Here is a 19411-nt window from a genome sequence, read left to right as displayed (position 1 = left end):
GGGTTAGAGAGACGGTTAGGGTTGGGATTGGACCTAGGGTTAGGGTTATGTTGAGGGCTAGGGTTAGAGAGACGGTTAGGGTTGGGATTGGACCTAGGGTTAGGGTTATGTTGAGGGCTAGGGTTAGAGAGACGGTTAGGGTTGGGATTGGACCTAGGGTTAGGGTTATGTTGAGGGCTAGGGTTAGAGAGACGGTTAGGGTTGGGATTGGACCTAGGGTTAGGGTTATGTTGAGGGCTAGGGGTAGCGAGACGGTTAGGGTTGAGATTGGACCTAGGGTTAGTGTTATGTTGAGGGCTAGGGTTAGCGAGACGGTTAGGGTTGAGATTGGAGCTTGGGTTAGGGTTATGTTGAGGGCTAGGGTTAGAGAGACGGTTAGGGTTGGGATTGGACCTAGGGTTAGGGTTATGTTGAGGGCTAGGGTTAGCGAGACGGTTAGGGTTGAGATTGGAGCTAGGGTTAGGGTTATGTTGAGGGCTAGGGTTAGCGAGACGGTTAGGGTTGAGATTGGAGCTAGGGTTAGGGTTATGTTGAGGGCTAGGGTTAGAGACACGGTTAGGGTTGGGATTGGACCTAGGGTTAGGGTTATGTTGAGGGCTAGGGTTAGCGAGACGGTTAGGGTTGAGATTGGAGCTAGGGTTAGGGTTATGTTGAGGGCTAGGGTTAGAGACACGGTTAGGGTTGGGATTGGACCTAGGGTTAGGGTTATGTTGAGGGCTAGGGTTAGAGAGACGGTTAGGGTTGGAATTGGACCTAGGGTTAGGGTTATGTTGAGGGCTAGGGTTAGCGAGACGGTTAGGGTTGAGATTGGAGCTAGGGTTAGGGTTATGTTGAGGGCTAGGGTTAGAGACACGGTTAGGGTTGGAATTGGACCTAGGGTTAGGGTTATGTTGAGGGCTAGGGTTAGAGAGACGGTTAGGGTTTAGATTGGAGCTTGGGTTAGGGTTATGTTGAGGGCTAGGGTTGGAGAGACGGTTAGGGTTGGGATTGGAGCCAGGGTTAGTGTTATGTTGAGGGCTAGGGTTAGCGAGACGGTTAGGGTTGAGATTGGAGCTAGGGTTAGGGTTATGTTGAGGGCTAGGGTTAGCGAGACGGTTAGGGTTGAGATTGGAGCTAGGGTTAGGGTTATGTTGAGGGCTAGGGTTAGAGACACGGTTAGGGTTGGGATTGGACCTAGGGTTAGGGTTATGTTGAGGGCTAGGGTTCGAGACACGGTTAGGGTTGGGATTGGACCTAGGGTTAGGGTTATGTTGAGGGCTAGGGTTAGCGAGACGGTTAGGGTTGAGATTGAAGCTAGGGTTAGGGTTATGTTGAGGGCTAGGGTTAGAGACACGGTTAGGGTTGGGATTGGACCTAGGGTTAGGGTTATGTTGAGGGCTAGGGTTAGAGAGACGGTTAGGGTTCGGATTGGACCTAGGGTTAGGGTTATGTTGAGGGCTAGGGTTAGCGAGACGGTTAGGATTGAGATTGGAGCTAGGGTTAGGGTTATGTTGAAGGCTAGGGTTAGAGAGACGGTTAGGGTTGGGATTGGACCTAGGGTTAGGGTTATGTTGAGGGCTAGGGTTAGAGAGACGGTTAGGGTTGGGATTGGACCTAGGGTTAGGGTTATGTTGAGGGCTAGGGTTAGAGAGACGGTTAGGGTTGGGATTGGACCTAGGGTTAGGGTTATGTTGAGGGCTAGGGTTAGAGAGACGGTTAGGGTTGGGATTGGACCTAGGGTTAGGGTTATGTTGAGGGCTAGGGGTAGCGAGACGGTTAGGGTTGAGATTGGACCTAGGGTTAGTGTTATGTTGAGGGCTAGGGTTAGCGAGACGGTTAGGGTTGAGATTGGAGCTAGGGTTAGGGTTATGTTGAGGGCTAGGGTTAGAGACACGGTTAGGGTTGAGATTGGACCTAGGGTTAGGGTTATGTTGAGGGCTAGGGTTAGCGAGACGGTTAGGGTTGAGATTGGAGCTAGGGTTAGTGTTATGTTGAGGGCTAGGGTTAGCGAGACGGTTAGGGTTGAGATTGGAGCTAGGGTTAGTGTTATGTTGAGGGCTAGGGTTAGAGAGACGGTTAGGGTTGAGATTGGAGCTAGGGTTAGGGTTATGTTGAGGGCTAGGGTTAGAGAGACGGTTAGGGTTGGGATTGGACCTAGGGTTAGGGTTATGTTGAGGGCTAGGGTTAGCGAGACGGTTAGGGTTGAGATTGGAGCTAGGGTTAGGGTTATGTTGAGGGCTAGGGTTAGAGAGACGGTTAGGGTTGGGATTGGAGCCAGGGTTAGTGTTATGTTGAGGGCTAGGGTTAGCGAGACGGTTAGGGTTGAGATTGGAGCTAGGGTTAGGGTTATGTTGAGGGCTAGGGTTAGCGAGAGGGTTAGGGTTGAGATTGGAGCTAGGGTTAGGGTTATGTTGAGGGCTAGGGTTAGAGAGACGGTTAGGGTTGGGATTGGACCTAGGGTTAGGGTTATGTTGAGGGCTAGGGTTAGAGAGACGGTTCGGGTTGGGATTGGACCTAGGGTTAGGGTTATGTTGAGGGCTAGGGTTAGAGAGACTGTTCGGGTTGGGATTGGACCTAGGGTTAGGGTTATGTTGAGGGCTAGGGTTAGAGAGACGGTTAGGGTTGGGATTGGACCTAGGGTTAGGGTATGTTGAGGGCTAGGGTTAGAGAGACGGTTAGGGTTGGGATTGGACCGAGGGTTAGGCTTATGTTGAGGGCTACGGTTAGAGAGACGGTTAGTGTTGGGATTGGACCTAGGGTTAGGGTTATGTTGAGGGCTAGGGTTAGCGAGACTGTTAGGGTTGAGATTGGAGCTAGGGTTAGGGTTATGTTGAGGGCTAGGGTTAGAGACACGGTTAGGGTTGGGATTGGACCTAGGGTTAGGGTTATGTTGAGGGCTAGGGTTAGAGAGACGGTTAGGGTTGGGATTGGACCTAGGGTTAGGGTTATGTTGAGGGCTAGGGTTAGCGAGACGGTTAGGGTTGAGATTGGAGCTAGGGTTAGGGTTATGTTGAGGGCTAGGGTTAGAGAGACTGTTAGGGTTGGGATTGGACCTAGGGTTAGGGTTATGTTGAGGGCTAGGGTTAGAGAGACGGTTAGGGTTGGGATTGGACCTAGGGTTAGGGTTATGTTGAGGGCTAGGGTTAGAGAGACGGTTAGGGTTGGGATTGGCCTAGGGTTAGGGTTATGTTGAGGGCTAGGGTTAGCGAGACGGTTCGGGTTGGGATTGGACCTAGGGTTAGGGTTATGTTGAGGGCTAGGGTTAGAGAGACGGTTAGGGTTGGGATTGGACCTAGGGTTAGGGTTATGTTGAGGGCTAGGGTTAGAGAGACGGTTAGGGTTGGGATTGGACCTAGGGTTAGGGTTATGTTGAGGGCTAGGGTTAGAGAGACGGTTAGGGTTTGGGATTGGACCTAGGGTTAGGGTTATGTTGAGGGCTAGGGTTAGAGAGACGGTTAGGGTTGGGATTGGACCTAGGGTTAGGGTTATGTTGAGGGCTAGGGTTAGAGAGACGGTTAGGGTTGGGATTGGACCTAGGGTTAGGGTTATGTTGAGGGCTAGGGTTAGAGAGACGGTTAGGGTTGGGATTGGACCTAGAGTTAAGGTTATGTTGAGGGCTAGGTTTAGACAGTCGATTAGGGTTGGGATTGGACCTAGGGTTAGGGTTATGTTGAGGGCTAGGCTTAGAGAGACGGTTAGGGTTGGGATTGGACCTAGGGTTAGGGTTATGTTGAGGGCTAGGGTTTGCGAGACGGTTAGGGTTGGGATTGGACCTAGGGTTAGGGTTATGTTGAGGGCTAGGGTTAGAGAGACGGTTAGGGTTGGGATTGGACCTAGGGTTAGGGTTATGTTGAGGGCTGGGGTTAGCGAGACGGTTAGGGTTGGGATTGGACCTAGGGTTAGGGTTATGTTGAGGGCTAGGGTTAGAGAGACGGTTAGGGTTGGGATTGGACCTAGGGTTAGGGTTATGTTGAGGGCTAGGGTTAGAGAGACGGTTAGGGTTGGGATTCACCTAGGGTTAGGGTTATGTTGAGGGCTAGGGTTAGCGAGACGGTTAGGGTTGGGATTGGACCTAGGGTTAGGGTTCTGTTGAGGGCTAGGTTTAGAGAGACGGTTAGGGTTGGGATTGGACCTAGGGTTAGGGTTCTGTTGAGGGCTAGGGTTAGAGAGACGGTTAGGGTTGGGATTGGACCTAGGGTTAGGGTTATGTTGAGGGCTAGGGTTAGAGAGACGGTTAGGGTTGGGATTGGACCTAGGGTTAGGGTTATTTTGAGGGCTAGGGTTAGAGAGACGGTTAGGGTTGGGATTGGACCTAGGGTTAGGGTTATGTTCAGGGCTAGGGTTAGAGAGACGGTTAGGGTTGGGATTGGACCTAGGGTTAAGGTTATGTTGAGGGCTAGGGTTAGAGAGACGGTTAGGGTTGGGATTGGACCTAGGGTTAGGGTTATGTTGAGGGCTAGGGTTAGAGAGACGGTTAGGGTTGGGATTGGACCTAGGGTTAGGGATATGTTGAGGGCTAGGGTTAGAGAGACGGTTAGGGTTGGGATTGGACCTAGTGTTAGGGTTATGTTGAGGGCTAGGGTTAGCGAGACGGTTAGGGCTGGGATTGGACCTAGGGTTAGGGTTATGTTGAGGGCTAGTGTTAGAGAGACGGTTAGGGTTGGAATTGGACCTAGGGTTAGGGTTATGTTGAGGGCTAGGGTTAGAGAGACGGTTAGGGTTGGGATTGGACCTAGGGTTAGGGTTATGTTGAGGGCTAGGGTTAGAGAGACGGTTAGGGTTGGGATTGGACCTAGGGTTAGGGTTATGTTGAGGGCTAGGGTTAGAGAGACGGTTAGGGTTGGGATTGGACCTAGGGTTAGGGTTATGTTGAGGGCTACGGTTAGAGAGATGGTTAGGGTTGGGATTGGACCTAAGGTTAGGGTTATGTTGAGGGCTAGGGTTAGAGAGAAGGTTAGGGTTGGGATTGGACCTAGGGTTAGGGTTATGTTGAGGGCTAGGGTTAGAGAGACGGTTAGGGTTGGGATTGGACCTAGGGTTAGGGTTATGTTGAGGGCTAGGGTTAGAGAGACGGTTAGGGTTGGGATTGGACCTAGGGTTAGGGTTATGTTGAGGGCTAGGGTTAGAGAGACGGTTAGGGTTGGGATTGGACCTAGGGTTAGTGTTATGTTGAAGGCTAGGGTTAGAGAGACGGTTAGGGTTGGGTTTGGACCTAGGGTTAGGGTTATGTTGAGGGCTAGGGTTAGAGAGACGGTTAGGGTTGGGATTGGACCTAGGGTTAGGGTTATATTGAGGGCTAGGGTTAGAGAGACGGTTAGGGTTGGGATTGGACCTAGGGTTAGGGTTATGTTGAGGGCTAGGGTTAGAGAGACGGTTAGGGTAGGGATTGGACCTAGGCTTAGGGTTATGTTTAGGGCTAGGGTTAGAGAGACGGTTAGGGTTGGGATTGGACCTAGGGTTCGGGTTATGTTGAGGGCTAGGTTTAGAGAGACGGTTAGGGTTGGGATTGGACCTAGGGTTAGGGTTATGTTGAGGGCTAGGGTTAGAGAGACGGTTAGGGTTGGGATTGGACCTAGGGTTAGGGTTACGTTGAGGGCTAGGGTTAGAGAGACGGTTAGGGTTGGGATTGGACCTTGGGTTAGGGTTATGTTGAGGGCTAGGGTTAGAGAGACGGTTATTGTTGGGATTGGACCTAGGGTTAGGGTTATGTTGAGGGCCAGGGTTAGAGAGACGGTTATTGTTGGGATTGGACCTAGGATTAGGGATATGTTGAGGGCTAGGGTTAGAGAGACGGTTAGGGTTGGGATTGGACCTAGGGTTAGGGTTATGTTGAGGGGTAGGGTTAGAGAGACGGTTAGGGTTGGGATTGGACCTAGGGTTAGGGTTATGTTGAGGGCCAGGGTTAGAGAGACGGTTAGGGTTGGGATTGGACCTAGGGTTAGGGTTATGTTGAGGGCTAAGGTTAGAGAGATGGTTAGTGTTGGGATTGGACCTAGGGTTAGGGTTATGTTGAGGGCTAGGGTTACAGAGACGGTTAGGGTTGGGATTGGACCTAGGGTCAGGGTTCTGTTGAGGGCTAGGGTGAGAGAGACGGTTAGGGTTGGGATTGGACCTAGGGTTAGGGTTATGTTGAGGGCTAGGGTTAGAGAGACGGTTAGGGTTGGGATTGGACCTAGGGTTAGGGTTATGTTGAGGGCTAGGGTTAGAGAGACGGTTAGGTTTGGGATTGGACCTAGGGTTAGGGTTATGTTGAGGGCTAGGGTTAGAGAGACGGTTAGGGTTGGGATTGGACCGAGAGTTAGGGTTATGTTGAGGGCTAGGGTTAGAGAGACGGTTAGGGTTGGGATTGGACCGAGGTTTAGGGTTATGTTGAGGGCTAGGGTTAGCGAGAGGGTTAGGGTTGGGATTGGACCTAGGGTTAGGGTTATGTTGAGGGCTAGGGTTAGAGAGACGGTTAGGGTTGGGACTGGACCTAGGGTTAGGGTTATGTTGAGGGCTAGTGTTAGCGAGAGGGTTAGTGTTGGAATTGGACCTAGGGTTAGGGTTATGTTGAGGGCTTTGGTTAGAGAGTAGGTTAGGGTTGGGATTGGACCTAGGGTTAGGGTTATGTTGAGGGCTAGGGTTAGAGAGACGGTTAGGGTTGGGATTGGACCTAGTGTTAGGGTTATGTTGAGGGCTAGGGTTAGAGGGACGGTTCGGGTTGGGATTGGACCTAGGGTTAGGGTTATGTTGAGGGCTAGGCTTAGAGAGACGGTTAGGGTTGGGATTGGACCTAGGGTTAGGGTTATGTTGAGGGCTAGTGTTAGAGAGACGGTTAGGGTTGGGATTGGACCTAGGGTTAGGGTTATGTTGAGGGCTAGGGTTAGAGAGACGGTTTGGGTTGGGATTGGACCGAGCGTTAGTGTTATGTTGAATGCTAGGGTTAGAGAGACGGTTAGGGTTGGGATTGGACCGAGGTTTAGGGTTATGTTGAGGGCTAGGGTTAGCGAGAGGGTTAGGGTTGGGATTGGACCTAGGGTTAGGGTTATGTTGAGGGCTAGGGTTAGAGAGACGGTTAGGGTTGGGATTGGACCTAGGGTTAGGGTTATGTTGAGGGCTAGTGTTAGCGAGAGGGTTAGTGTTGGAATTGGACCTAGGGTTAGGGTTATGTTGAGGGCTAGGGTTAGAGAGACGGTTAGGGTTGGGATTGGACCTAGGGTTAGGGTTATGTTGAGGGCTAGGGTTAGAGAGACGGTTAGGGTTGGGATTGGACCTAGTGTTAGGGTTATGTTGAGGGCTAGGGTTAGAGGGACGGTTCGGGTTGGGATTGGACCTAGGGTTAGGGTTATGTTGAGGGCTAGGCTTAGAGAGACGGTTAGGGTTGGGATTGGACCTAGGGTTAGGGTTATGTTGAGGGCTAGTGTTAGAGAGACGGTTAGGGTTGGGATTGGACCTAGGGTTAGGGTTATGTTGAGGGCTAGGGTTAGAGAGACGGTTTGGGTTGGGATTGGACCGAGCGTTAGTGTTATGTTGAATGCTAGGGTTAGAGAGACGGTTAGGGTTGGGATTGGACCTAGGGTTAGGGTTATGTTGAGGGCTAGGTTTAGCGAGAGGGTTAGGGTAGGGATTGGACCTAGGGTTAGGGTTATGTTGAGGGCTAGGGTTAGCGAGACGGTTAGGGTTGGGATTGGACCTAGGGTTAGGGTTATGTTGAGGGCTACGGTTAGAGAGATGGTTAGGGTTGGGATTGGACCTAAGGTTAGGGTTATGTTGAGGGCTAGGGTTAGAGAGAAGGTTAGGGTTGGGATTGGACCTAGGGTTAGGGTTATGTTGAGGGCTAGGGTTAGAGAGACGGTTAGGGTTGGGATTGGACCTAGGGTTAGGGTTATGTTGAGGGCTAGGGTTAGAGAGACGGTTAGGGTTGGGATTGGACCTAGGGTTAGGGTTATGTTGAGGGCTAGGGTTAGAGAGACGGTTAGGGTTGGGATTGGACCTAGGGTTAGTGTTATGTTGAAGGCTAGGGTTAGAGAGACGGTTAGGGTTGGGTTTGGACCTAGGGTTAGGGTTATGTTGAGGGCTAGGGTTAGAGAGACGGTTAGGGTTGGGATTGGACCTAGGGTTAGGGTTATATTGAGGGCTAGGGTTAGAGAGACGGTTAGGGTTGGGATTGGACCTAGGGTTAGGGTTATGTTGAGGGCTAGGGTTAGAGAGACGGTTAGGGTAGGGATTGGACCTAGGCTTAGGGTTATGTTTAGGGCTAGGGTTAGAGAGACGGTTAGGGTTGGGATTGGACCTAGGGTTCGGGTTATGTTGAGGCCTAGGTTTAGAGAGACGGTTAGGGTTGGGATTGGACCTAGGGTTAGGGTTATGTTGAGGGCTAGGGTTAGAGAGACGGTTAGGGTTGGGATTGGACCTAGGGTTAGGGTTACGTTGAGGGCTAGGGTTAGAGAGACGGTTAGGGTTGGGATTGGACCTTGGGTTAGGGTTATGTTGAGGGCTAGGGTTAGAGAGACGGTTATTGTTGGGATTGGACCTAGGGTTAGGGTTATGTTGAGGGCCAGGGTTAGAGAGACGGTTATTGTTGGGATTGGACCTAGGATTAGGGATATGTTGAGGGCTAGGGTTAGAGAGACGGTTAGGGTTGGGATTGGACCTAGGGTTAGGGTTATGTTGAGGGGTAGGGTTAGAGAGACGGTTAGGGTTGGGATTGGACCTAGGGTTAGGGTTATGTTGAGGGCCAGGGTTAGAGAGACGGTTAGGGTTGGGATTGGACCTAGGGTTAGGGTTATGTTGAGGGCTAAGGTTAGAGAGATGGTTAGGGTTGGGATTGGACCTAGGGTTAGGGTTATGTTGAGGGCTAGGGTTACAGAGACGGTTAGGGTTGGGATTGGACCTAGGGTCAGGGTTCTGTTGAGGGCTAGGGTTAGAGAGACGGTTAGGGTTGGGATTGGACCTAGGGTTAGGGTTATGTTGAGGGCTAGGGTTAGAGAGACGGTTAGGGTTGGGATTGGACCTAGGGTTAGGGTTATGTTGAGGGCTAGGGTTAGAGAGACGGTTAGGTTTGGGATTGGACCTAGGGTTAGGGTTATGTTGAGGGCTAGGGTTAGAGAGACGGTTAGGGTTGGGATTGGACCGAGAGTTAGGGTTATGTTGAGGGCTAGGGTTAGACAGACGGTTAGGGTTGGGATTGGACCGAGGTTTAGGGTTATGTTGAGGGCTAGGGTTAGCGAGAGGGTTAGGGTTGGGATTGGACCTAGGGTTAGGGTTATGTTGAGGGCTAGGGTTAGAGAGACGGTTAGGGTTGGGATTGGACCTAGGGTTAGGGTTATGTTGAGGGCTAGTGTTAGCGAGAGGGTTAGTGTTGGAATTGGACCTAGGGTTAGGGTTATGTTGAGGGCTAGGGTTAGAGAGACGGTTAGGGTTGGGATTGGACCTAGGGTTAGGGTTATGTTGAGGGCTAGGGTTAGAGAGACGGTTAGGGTTGGGATTGGACCTAGTGTTAAGGTTATGTTGAGGGCTAGGGTTAGAGGGACGGTTCGGGTTGGGATTGGACCTAGGGTTAGGGTTATGTTGAGGGCTAGGCTTAGAGAGACGGTTAGGGTTGGGATTGGACCTAGGGTTAGGGTTATGTTGAGGGCTAGTGTTAGAGAGACGGTTAGGGTTGGGATTGGACCTAGGGTTAGGGTTATGTTGAGGGCTAGGGTTAGAGAGACGGTTTGGGTTGGGATTGGACCGAGCGTTAGTGTTATGTTGAATGCTAGGGTTAGAGAGACGGTTAGGGTTGGGATTGGACCGAGGTTTAGGGTTATGTTGAGGGCTAGGGTTAGCGAGAGGGTTAGGGTTGGGCTTGGACCTAGGGTTAGGGTTATGTTGAGGGCTAGGGTTAGAGAGACGGTTAGGGTTGGGATTGGACCTAGGGTTAGGGTTATGTTGAGGGCTAGTGTTAGCGAGAGGGTTAGTGTTGGAATTGGACCTAGGGTTAGGGTTATGTTGAGGGCTAGGGTTAGAGAGACGGTTAGGGTTGGGATTGGACCTAGGGTTAGGGTTATGTTGAGGGCTAGGGTTAGAGAGACGGTTAGGGTTGGGATTGGACCTAGTGTTAGGGTTATGTTGAGGGCTAGGGTTAGAGGGACGGTTCGGGTTGGGATTGGACCTAGGGTTAGGGTTATGTTGAGGGCTAGGCTTAGAGAGACGGTTAGGGTTGGGATTGGACCTAGGGTTAGGGTTATGTTGAGGGCTAGTGTTAGAGAGACGGTTAGGGTTGGGATTGGACCTAGGGTTAGGGTTATGTTGAGGGCTAGGGTTAGAGAGACGGTTTGGGTTGGGATTGGACCGAGCGTTAGTGTTATGTTGAATGCTAGGGTTAGAGAGACGGTTAGGGTTGGGATTGGACCTAGGGTTAGGGTTATGTTGAGGGCTAGGTTTAGCGAGAGGGTTAGGGTAGGGATTGGACCTAGGGTTAGGGTTATGTTGAGGGCTAGGGTTAGCGAGACGGTTAGGGTTGGGATTAGACCTAGGGTTAGGGTTATGTTGAGGGCTAGGGTTAGAGAGACGGTGAGGGTTGGGAAAGGACCTAGGGTTAGGGTTATGTTGAGGGCTAGGGATAGAGAGACGGTTAGGGTTGGGATTGGACCTAGGGTTAGGGTTATATTGAGGGCTAGGGTTAGAGAGACGGTTAGGGTTGGGATTGGACCTAGGGTTAGGGTTATGTTGAGGGCTAGGGTTAGAGAGACGGTTAGGGTTGGGATTGGACCTGGGGTTAGGGTTATGTTGAGGGCTAGGGTTAGAGAGACGGTTAGGGTTGGGATTGGACCTAGGGTTAGGGTTATGTTGAGGGCTAGGGTTAGAGAGACGGTTAGGGTTGGGATTGGACCTAGGGTTAGGGTTATGTTGAGGGCTAGGGTTAGAGAGACGGTTAGGGTTGGGATTGGACCTAGGGTTAGGGTTATGTTGAGGGCTAGGGTTAGAGAGACGGTTAGGGTTGGGATTGGACCTTGGGATAGGGTTATGTTCAGGGATAGGGTTAGCGAGACGGTTAGGGTTGGGAATGGACCTAGGGTTAGGGTTATGTTGAGGGCTAGGGTTAGAGAGGCCGTTAGGGTTGGGATTGGACCTAGGGTTAGGGTTATGTTGAGGGCTAGGGTTAGAGAGACGGTTAGGGTTGGGATTGGACCTAGGGTTAGGGTTATGTTGAGGGCTAGGGTTAGAGAGACGGTTAGGGTTCGGATTGGACCTAGGGTTAGGGTTATGTTGAGGGCTAGGGTTAGCGAGACGGTTAGGGTTCAGATTGGAGCTAGGGTTAGGGTTATGTTGAGGGCTAGGGTTAGAGACACGGTTAGGGTTGGGATTGGACCTAGGGTTAGGGTTATGTTGAGGGCTAGGGTTAGCGAGACGGTTAGGGTTGGGATTGGACCTAGGGTTAGGGTTATGTTGAGGGCTAGGGTTAGCGAGACGGTTAGGGTTGAGATTGGAGCTAGGGTTAGGGTTATGTTGAGGGCTAGGGTTAGAGACACGGTTAGGGTTGGGATTGGACCTAGGGTTAGGGTTATGTTGAGGGCTAGGGTTACAGAGACGGTTCGGGTTGAGATTGGACCTAGGGTTAGGGTTATGTTGAGGGATAGGGTTAGCGAGACGGTTAGGGTTGGGATTTGAGCTAGGGTTAGGGTTATGTTGAGGGCTAGGGTTAGAGAGACGGTTAGGGTTGGGATTGGACCTAGGGTTAGGGTTATGTTGAGGGCTAGGGTTAGAGAGACGGTTAGGGTTGGGATTGGACCTAGGGTTAGGGATATGTTGAGGGCTAGGGTTAGCGAGACGGTTAGGGTTGGGATTGGACCTAGGGTTAGGGTTATGTTGAGGGCTAGGGGTAGCGAGACGGTTAGGGTTGAGATTGGAGCTAGGGTTAGGGTTATGTTGAGGGCTAGGGTTAGAGACACGGTTAGGGTTGGGATTGGACCTAGGGTTAGGGTTATGTTGAGGGCTAGGGTTAGAGAGACGGTTAGGGTTGGGATTGGACCTAGGGTTAGGGTTATGTTGAGGGCTAGGGTTAGAGAGACGGTTAGGGTTGGGATTGGACCTAGGGTTAGGGTTATGTTGAGGGCTAGGGTTAGAAAGACGGTTAGGGTTGGGATTGGACCTAGGGTTAGGGTTATGTTGAGGGCTAGGGTTAGAGAGACGGTTAGGGTTGGGATTGGACCTAGGGTTAGGGTTATGTTGAGGGCTAGGGTTAGAGAGACGGTTAGGGATGGGATTGGACCTAGGGTTAGGGTTATGTTGAGGGCTAGGGTTAGAGAGACGGTTAGGGTTGGGATTGGACCTAGGGTTAGGGTTATGTTGAGGGCTAGGGTTAGAGAGACGGTTCGGGTTGGGATTGGACCTAGGGTTAGGGTTATGTTGAGGGCTAGGGTTAGAGAGACGGTTAGGGTTGGGATTGGACCTAGGGTTAGGGTTATGTTGAGGGCTAGGGTTAGAGAGACGGTTAGGGTTGGGATTGGACCTAGGGTTAGGGTTATGTTGAGGGCTAGGGTTAGAGAGACGGTTAGGGTTGGGATTGGACCGAGGGTTAGGCTTATGTTGAGGGCTACGGTTAGAGAGACGGTTAGTGTTGGGATTGGACCTAGGGTTAGGGTTATGTTGAGGGGTAGGGTTAGCGAGACGGTTAGGGTTGAGATTGGAGCTAGGGTTAGGGTTATGTTGAGGGCTAGGGTTAGAGAGACGGTTAGTGTTGGGATTGGACCTAGGGTTAGGGTTATGTTGAGGGCTAGGGTTAGCGAGAAGGTTAGGGTTGAGATTGGAGCTAGGGTTAGGGTAATGTTGAGGGCTAGGGTTAGAGACACGGTTAGGGTTGTGATTGGACCTAGGGTTAGGGTTATGTTGAGGGCTAGGGTTAGAGAGACGGTTAGGGTTGGGATTGGACCTAGGGTTAGGGTTATGTTGAGGGCTAGGGTTAGCGAGACGGTTAGGGTTGAGATTGGAGCTAGGGTTAGGGTTATGTTGAGGGCTAGGGTTAGAGAAACGGTTAGGGTTGGCATTGGAACTAGGGTTAGGGTTATGTTGAGGGCTAGGGTTAGAGAGACGGTTAGGGTTGGGATTGGACCTAGGGTTAGGGTTATGTTGAGGGATAGGGTTAGCGAGACGGTTAGGGTTGGGATTGGATCTAGGGTTAGGGTTATGTTGAGGGCTAGGGTTAGAGAGACGGTTAGGGTTGGGATTGGACCTAGGGTTAGGGTTATGTTGAGGGCTAGGGTTAGCGAGACGGTTAGGGTTGGGATTGGACCTAGGGTTAGGGTTATGTTGAGGGCTAGGGTTAGAGAGACGGTTAGGGTTGAGATTGGACCTAGGGTTAGGGTTATGTTGAGGGCTAGGGTTAGAGAGACGGTTAGGGTTGGGATTGGACCTAGGGTTAGGGTTATGTTGAGGGCTAGGGTTAGAGAGACGGTTAGGGTTGGGATTGGACCTAGGGTTAGGGTTATGTTGAGGGCTAGGGTTAGAGAGACGGTTAGGGTTGGGATTGGACCTAGAGTTAAGGTTATGTTGCGGGCTAGGGTTAGACAGTCGATTAGGGTTGGGATTGGACCTAGGGTTAGGGTTATGTTGAGGGCTAGTCTTAGAGAGACGGTTAGGGTTGGGATTGGACCTAGGGTTAGGGTTATGTTGAGGGCTAGGGTTAGCGAGACGGTTAGGGTTGGGATTGGACCTAGGGTTAAGGTTATGTTGAGGGCTAGGGTTAGAGAGACGGTTAGGGTTGGGATTGGACCTAGGGTTAGGGTTATGTTGAGGGCTGGGGTTAGCGAGACGGTTAGGGTTGGGATTGGACCTAGGGTTAGGGTTATGTTGAGGGCTAGGGTTAGAGAGACGGTTAGGGTTGGGATTCACCTAGGGTTAGGGTTATGTTGAGGGCTAGGGTTAGAGAGACGGTTATTGTTGGAATTGGACTTAGGGTTAGGGTTATGTTGAGGGCTAGGGTTAGAGAGACGGTTATTGTTGGGATTGGACCTAGGATTAGGGTTATGTTGAGGGTTGGTTTAGAGAGACAGTTAGGGTTAGGATTGGACCTAGGGTTAGGGTTATGCTGATGGCTAGTGTTAGAGAGACGGTTATTGTTGGGATTGGACCTACGGTTAGGGTTATGCTGAGGGCTAGGATTAGAGAGACTGTTAGGGTTGGGATTGGACCTAGGGTTAGGGTTATGTTGAGGGCTAGGTTTAGAGAGACGGTTAGGGTTGGGATTGGACCTAGGGTTAGGGTTATGTTGAGGGCTAGGGTTACAGAGACGGTTAGGGTTGAGATTGGACCTAGGGTTGGGTTATGTTGAGGGGTAGGGTTAGAGAGACGGTTAGGGTTGGGATTGGACCTAGGGTTAGGGTTATGTTGAGGGCTAGGGTTAGAGAGATGGTTAGGGTTGGGATTGGACTTAGGGTTAGGGTTATGTTGAGGGCTAGTGTTAGAGAGACGGTTAGGGTTGGGATTGGACCTAGGGTCAGGGTTATGTTGAGGGCTAGGGTTAGAGAGACGGTTAGGGTTGGGATTGGACCTAGGGTCAGGGTTATGTTGAGGGCTAGGGTTAGAGAGACGGTTAGGGTTGGGATTGGACCTAGGGTTAGGGTTATGTTGAGGGCTAGGGTTAGAGAGACGGTTAGGTTTGGGATTGGACCTAGGGTTAGGGTTATGTTGAGGGCTAGGGTTAGAGAGACGGTTAGGGTTGGAATTGGACCGAGAGTTAGGGTTATGTTGAGGGCTAGGGTTAGAGAGACGGTTAGGGTTGGGATTGGACCGAGAGTTAGGGTTATGTTGAGGGCTAGGGTTAGAGAGACGGTTAGGGTTGGGATTGGACCGAGGGTTAGGGTTATGTTGAGGGCTAGGGTTAGCGAGAGGGTTAGTGTTGGGATTGGACCTAGGGTTAGGGTTATGTTGAGGGCTACGGTTAGAGAGACGGTTAGGGTTGAGATTGGAGGTAGGGTTAGGGTTATGTTGAGGGCTAGGGTTAGAGACACGGTTAGGGTTGGGATTGGACCTAGGGTTAGGGTTATGTTGAGGGCTAGGGTTAGAGAGACGGTTAGGGTTGGGATTGGACCTAGGGTTAGGGTTATGTTGAGGGCTAGGATTAGCGAGACGGTTAGGGTTGAGATTGGAGGTAGGGTTAGGGTTATGTTGAGGGCTAGGGTTAGAGAGACGGTTAGGGTTGGGATTGGACCTAGGGTTAGGGTTATGTTGAGGGCTAGGATTAGCGAGACGGTTAGGGTTGAGATTGGAGGTAGGGTTAGGGTTATGTTGAGGGCTAGGGTTAGAGACACGGTTAGGGTTGGGATTGGACCTAGGGTTAGGGTTATGTTGAGGGCTAGAGTTAGAGAGACGGTTAGGGTTGGGATTGGACCTAGGGTTAGGGTTATGTTGAGGGCTAGGGTTAGAGAGACGGTTAGGGTTCGGATTGGACCTAGGGTTAGGGTTATGTTGAGGGCTAGGGTTAGCGAGACGGTTAGGGTTGAGATTGGAGCTAGGGTTAGAGTTATGTTGAAGGCTAGGGTTAGAGAGACGGTTAGGGTTGGGATTGGACCTAGGGTTAGGGTTATGTTGAGGGCTAGGGTTAGAGAGACGGTTAGGGTTGGGATTGGACCTAGGGTTAGGGTTATGTTGAGGGCTAGGGTTAGAGAGACGGTTAGGGTTGGGATTGGACCTAGGGTTAGGGTTATGTTGAGGGCTAGGGTTAGAGAGACGGTTAGGGTTGGGATTGGACCTAGGGTTAGGGTTATGTTGAGGGCTAGGGGTAGCGAGACGGTTAGGGTTGAGATTGGACCTAGGGTTAGTGTTATGTTGAGGGCTAGGGTTAGCGAGACGGTTAGGGTTGAGATTGGAGCTTGGGTTAGGGTTATGTTGAGGGCTAGGGTTAGAGAGACGGTTAGGGTTGGGATTGGACCTAGGGTTAGGGTTATGTTGAGGGCTAGGGTTAGCGAGACGGTTAGGGTTGAGATTGGAGCTAGGGTTAGGGTTATGTTGAGGGCTAGGGTTAGCGAGACGGTTAGGGTTGAGATTGGAGCTAGGGTTAGGGTTATGTTGAGGGCTAGGGTTAGAGACACGGTTAGGGTTGGGATTGGACCTAGGGTTAGGGTTATGTTGAGGGCTAGGGTTAGCGAGACGGTTAGGGTTGAGATTGGAGCTAGGGTTAGGGTTATGTTGAGGGCTAGGGTTAGAGACACGGTTAGGGTTGGGATTGGACCTAGGGTTAGGGTTATGTTGAGGGCTAGGGTTAGAGAGACGGTTAGGGTTCGGATTGGACCTAGGGTTAGGGTTATGTTGAGGGCTAGGGTTAGCGAGACGGTTAGGGTTGAGATTGGAGCTAGGGTTAGGGTTATGTTGAGGGCTAGGGTTAGAGACACGGTTAGGGTTGGAATTGGACCTAGGGTTAGGGTTATGTTGAGGGCTAGGGTTAGAGAGACGGTTAGGGTTTAGATTGGAGCTTGGGTTAGGGTTATGTTGAGGGCTAGGGTTGGAGAGACGGTTAGGGTTGGGATTGGAGCCAGGGTTAGTGTTATGTTGAGGGCTAGGGTTACCGAGACGGTTAGGGTTGAGATTGGAGCTAGGGTTAGGGTTATGTTGAGGGCTAGGGTTAGCGAGACGGTTAGGATTGAGATTGGAGCTAGGGTTAGGGTTATGTTGAGGGCTAGGGTTAGAGACACGGTTAGGGTTGGGATTGGACCTAGGGTTAGGGTTATGTTGAGGGCTAGGGTTAGAGACACGGTTAGGGTTGGGATTGGACCTAGGGTTAGGGTTATGTTGAGGGCTAGGGTTAGCGAGACGGTTAGGGTTGAGATTGAAGCTAGGGTTAGGGTTATGTTGAGGGCTAGGGTTAGAGACACGGTTAGGGTTGGGATTGGACCTAGGGTTAGGGTTATGTTGAGGGCTAGGGTTAGAGAGACGGTTAGGGTTCGGATTGGACCTAGGGTTAGGGTTATGTTGAGGGCTAGGGTTAGCGAGACGGTTAGGGTTGAGATTGGAGCTAGGGTTAGGGTTATGTTGAAGGCTAGGGTTAGAGAGACGGTTAGGGTTGGGATTGGACCTAGGGTTAGGGTTATGTTGAGGGCTAGGGTTAGAGAGACGGTTAGGGTTGGGATTGGACCTAGGGTTAGGGTTATGTTGAGGGCTAGGGTTAGAGAGACAGTTAGGGTTGGGATTGGACCTAGGGTTAGGGTTATGTTGAGGGCTAGGGTTAGAGAGACAGTTAGGGTTGGGATTGGACCTAGGGTTAGGGTTATGTTGAGGGCTAGGGGTAGCGAGACGGTTAGGGTTGAGATTGGACCTAGGGTTAGTGTTATGTTGAGGGCTAGGGTTAGCGAGACGGTTAGGGTTGAGATTGGAGCTAGGGTTAGGGTTATGTTGAGGGCTAGGGTTAGAGACACGGTTAGGGTTGAGATTGGACCTAGGGTTAGGGTTATGTTGAGGGCTAGGGTTAGCGAGACGGTTAGGGTTGAGATTGGAGCTAGGGTTAGTGTTATGTTGAGGGCTAGGGTTAGCGAGACGGTTAGGGTTGAGATTGGAGCTAGGGTTAGTGTTATGTTGAGGGCTAGGGTTAGAGAGACGGTTAGGGTTGAGATTGGAGCTAGGGTTAGGGTAATGTTGAGGGCTAGGGTTAGAGAGACGGTTAGGGTTGGGATTGGACCTAGGGTTAGGGTTATGTTGAGGGCTAGGGTTAGCGAGACGGTTAGGGTTGAGATTGGAGCTAGGGTTAGGGTTATGTTGAGGGCTAGGGTTAGAGAGACGGTTAGGGTTGGGATTGGAGCCAGGGTTAGTGTTATGTTGAGGGCTAGGGTTAGCGAGACGGTTAGGGTTGAGATTGGAGCTAGGGTTAGGGTTATGTTGAGGGCTAGGGTTAGCGAGACGGTTAGGGTTGAGATTGGAGCTAGGGTTAGGGTTATGTTGAGGGCTAGGGTTAGAGAGACGGTTAGGGTTGGGATTGGACCTAGGGTTAGGGTTATGTTGAGGGCTAGGGTTAGAGAGACGGTTCGGGTTGGGATTGGACCTAGGGTTAGGGTTATGTTGAGGGCTAGGGTTAGAGAGACGGTTCGGGTTGGGATTGGACCTAGGGTTAGGGTTATGTTGAGGGCTAGGGTTAGAGAGACGGTTAGGGTTGGGATTGGACCTAGGGTTAGGGTATGTTGAGGGCTAGGGTTAGAGAGACGGTTAGGGTTGGGATTGGACCGAGGGTTAGGCTTATGTTGAGGGCTAGGGTTAGCGAGACTGTTAGGGTTGAGATTGGAGCTAGGGTTAGGGTTATGTTGAGGGCTAGGGTTAGAGACACGGTTAGGGTTGGGATTGGACCTAGGGTTAGGGTTATGTTGAGGGCTAGGGTTAGAGAGACGGTTAGGGTTGGGATTGGACCTAGGGTTAGGGTTATGTTGAGGGCTAGGGTTTGCGAGACGGTTAGGGTTGGGATTGGACCTAGGGTTAGGGTTATGTTGAGGGCTAGGGTTAGAGAGACGGTTAGGGTTGGGATTGGACCTAGGGTTAGGGTTATGTTGAGGGCTGGGGTTAGCGAGACGGTTAGGGTTGGGATTGGACCTAGGGTTAGGGTTATGTTGAGGGCTAGGGTTAGAGAGACGGTTAGGGTTGGGATTGGACCTAGGGTTAGGGTTATGTTGAGGGCTAGGGTTAGAGAGACGGTTAGGGTTGGGATTCACCTAGGGTTAGGGTTATGTTGAGGGCTAGGGTTAGCGAGACGGTTAGGGTTGGGATTGGACCTAGGGTTAGGGTTCTGTTGAGGGCTAGGTTTAGAGAGACGGTTAGGGTTGGGATTGGACCTAGGGTTAGGGTTCTGTTGAGGGCTAGGGTTAGAGAGACGGTTAGGGTTGGGATTGGACCTAGGGTTAGGGTTATGTTGAGGGCTAGGGTTAGAGAGACGGTTAGGGTTGGGATTGGACCTAGGGTTAGGGTTATTTTGAGGGCTAGGGTTAGAGAGACGGTTAGGGTTGGGATTGGACCTAGGGTTAGGGTTATGTTCAGGGCTAGGGTTAGAGAGACGGTTAGGGTTGGGATTGGACCTAGGGTTAGGGTTATGTTGAGGGCTAGGGTTAGAGAGACGGTTAGGGTTGGGATTGGACCTAGGGTTAGGGTTATGTTGAGGGCTAGGGTTAGAGAGACGGTTAGGGTTGGGATTGGACCTAGGGTTAGGGTTATGTTGAGGGCTAGGGTTAGAGAGACGGTTCGGGTTGGGATTGGACCTAGGGTTAGGGTTATGTTGAGGGCTAGGGTTAGAGAGACGGTTAGGGTTGGGATTGGACCTAGGGTTAGGGTTATGTTGAGGGCTAGGGTTAGAGAGACGGTTAGGGTTGGGATTGGACCTAGGGTTAGGGTTATGTTGAGGGCTAGGGTTAGAGAGACGGTTAGGGTTGGGATTGGACCGAGGGTTAGGCTTATGTTGAGGGCTACGGTTAGAGAGACGGTTAGTGTTGGGATTGGACCTAGG

The sequence above is a fragment of the Miniopterus natalensis genome (genome assembly GCF_054644295.1).
Source record: "Miniopterus natalensis isolate mMinNat1 chromosome 7 unlocalized genomic scaffold, mMinNat1.hap1 SUPER_7_unloc_1, whole genome shotgun sequence".
NCBI lineage: Eukaryota > Metazoa > Chordata > Mammalia > Chiroptera > Miniopteridae > Miniopterus > Miniopterus natalensis.
The sequence above is the reverse complement of the archived record's forward strand: the minus strand, read 5'-3'. Positions refer to the sequence as shown.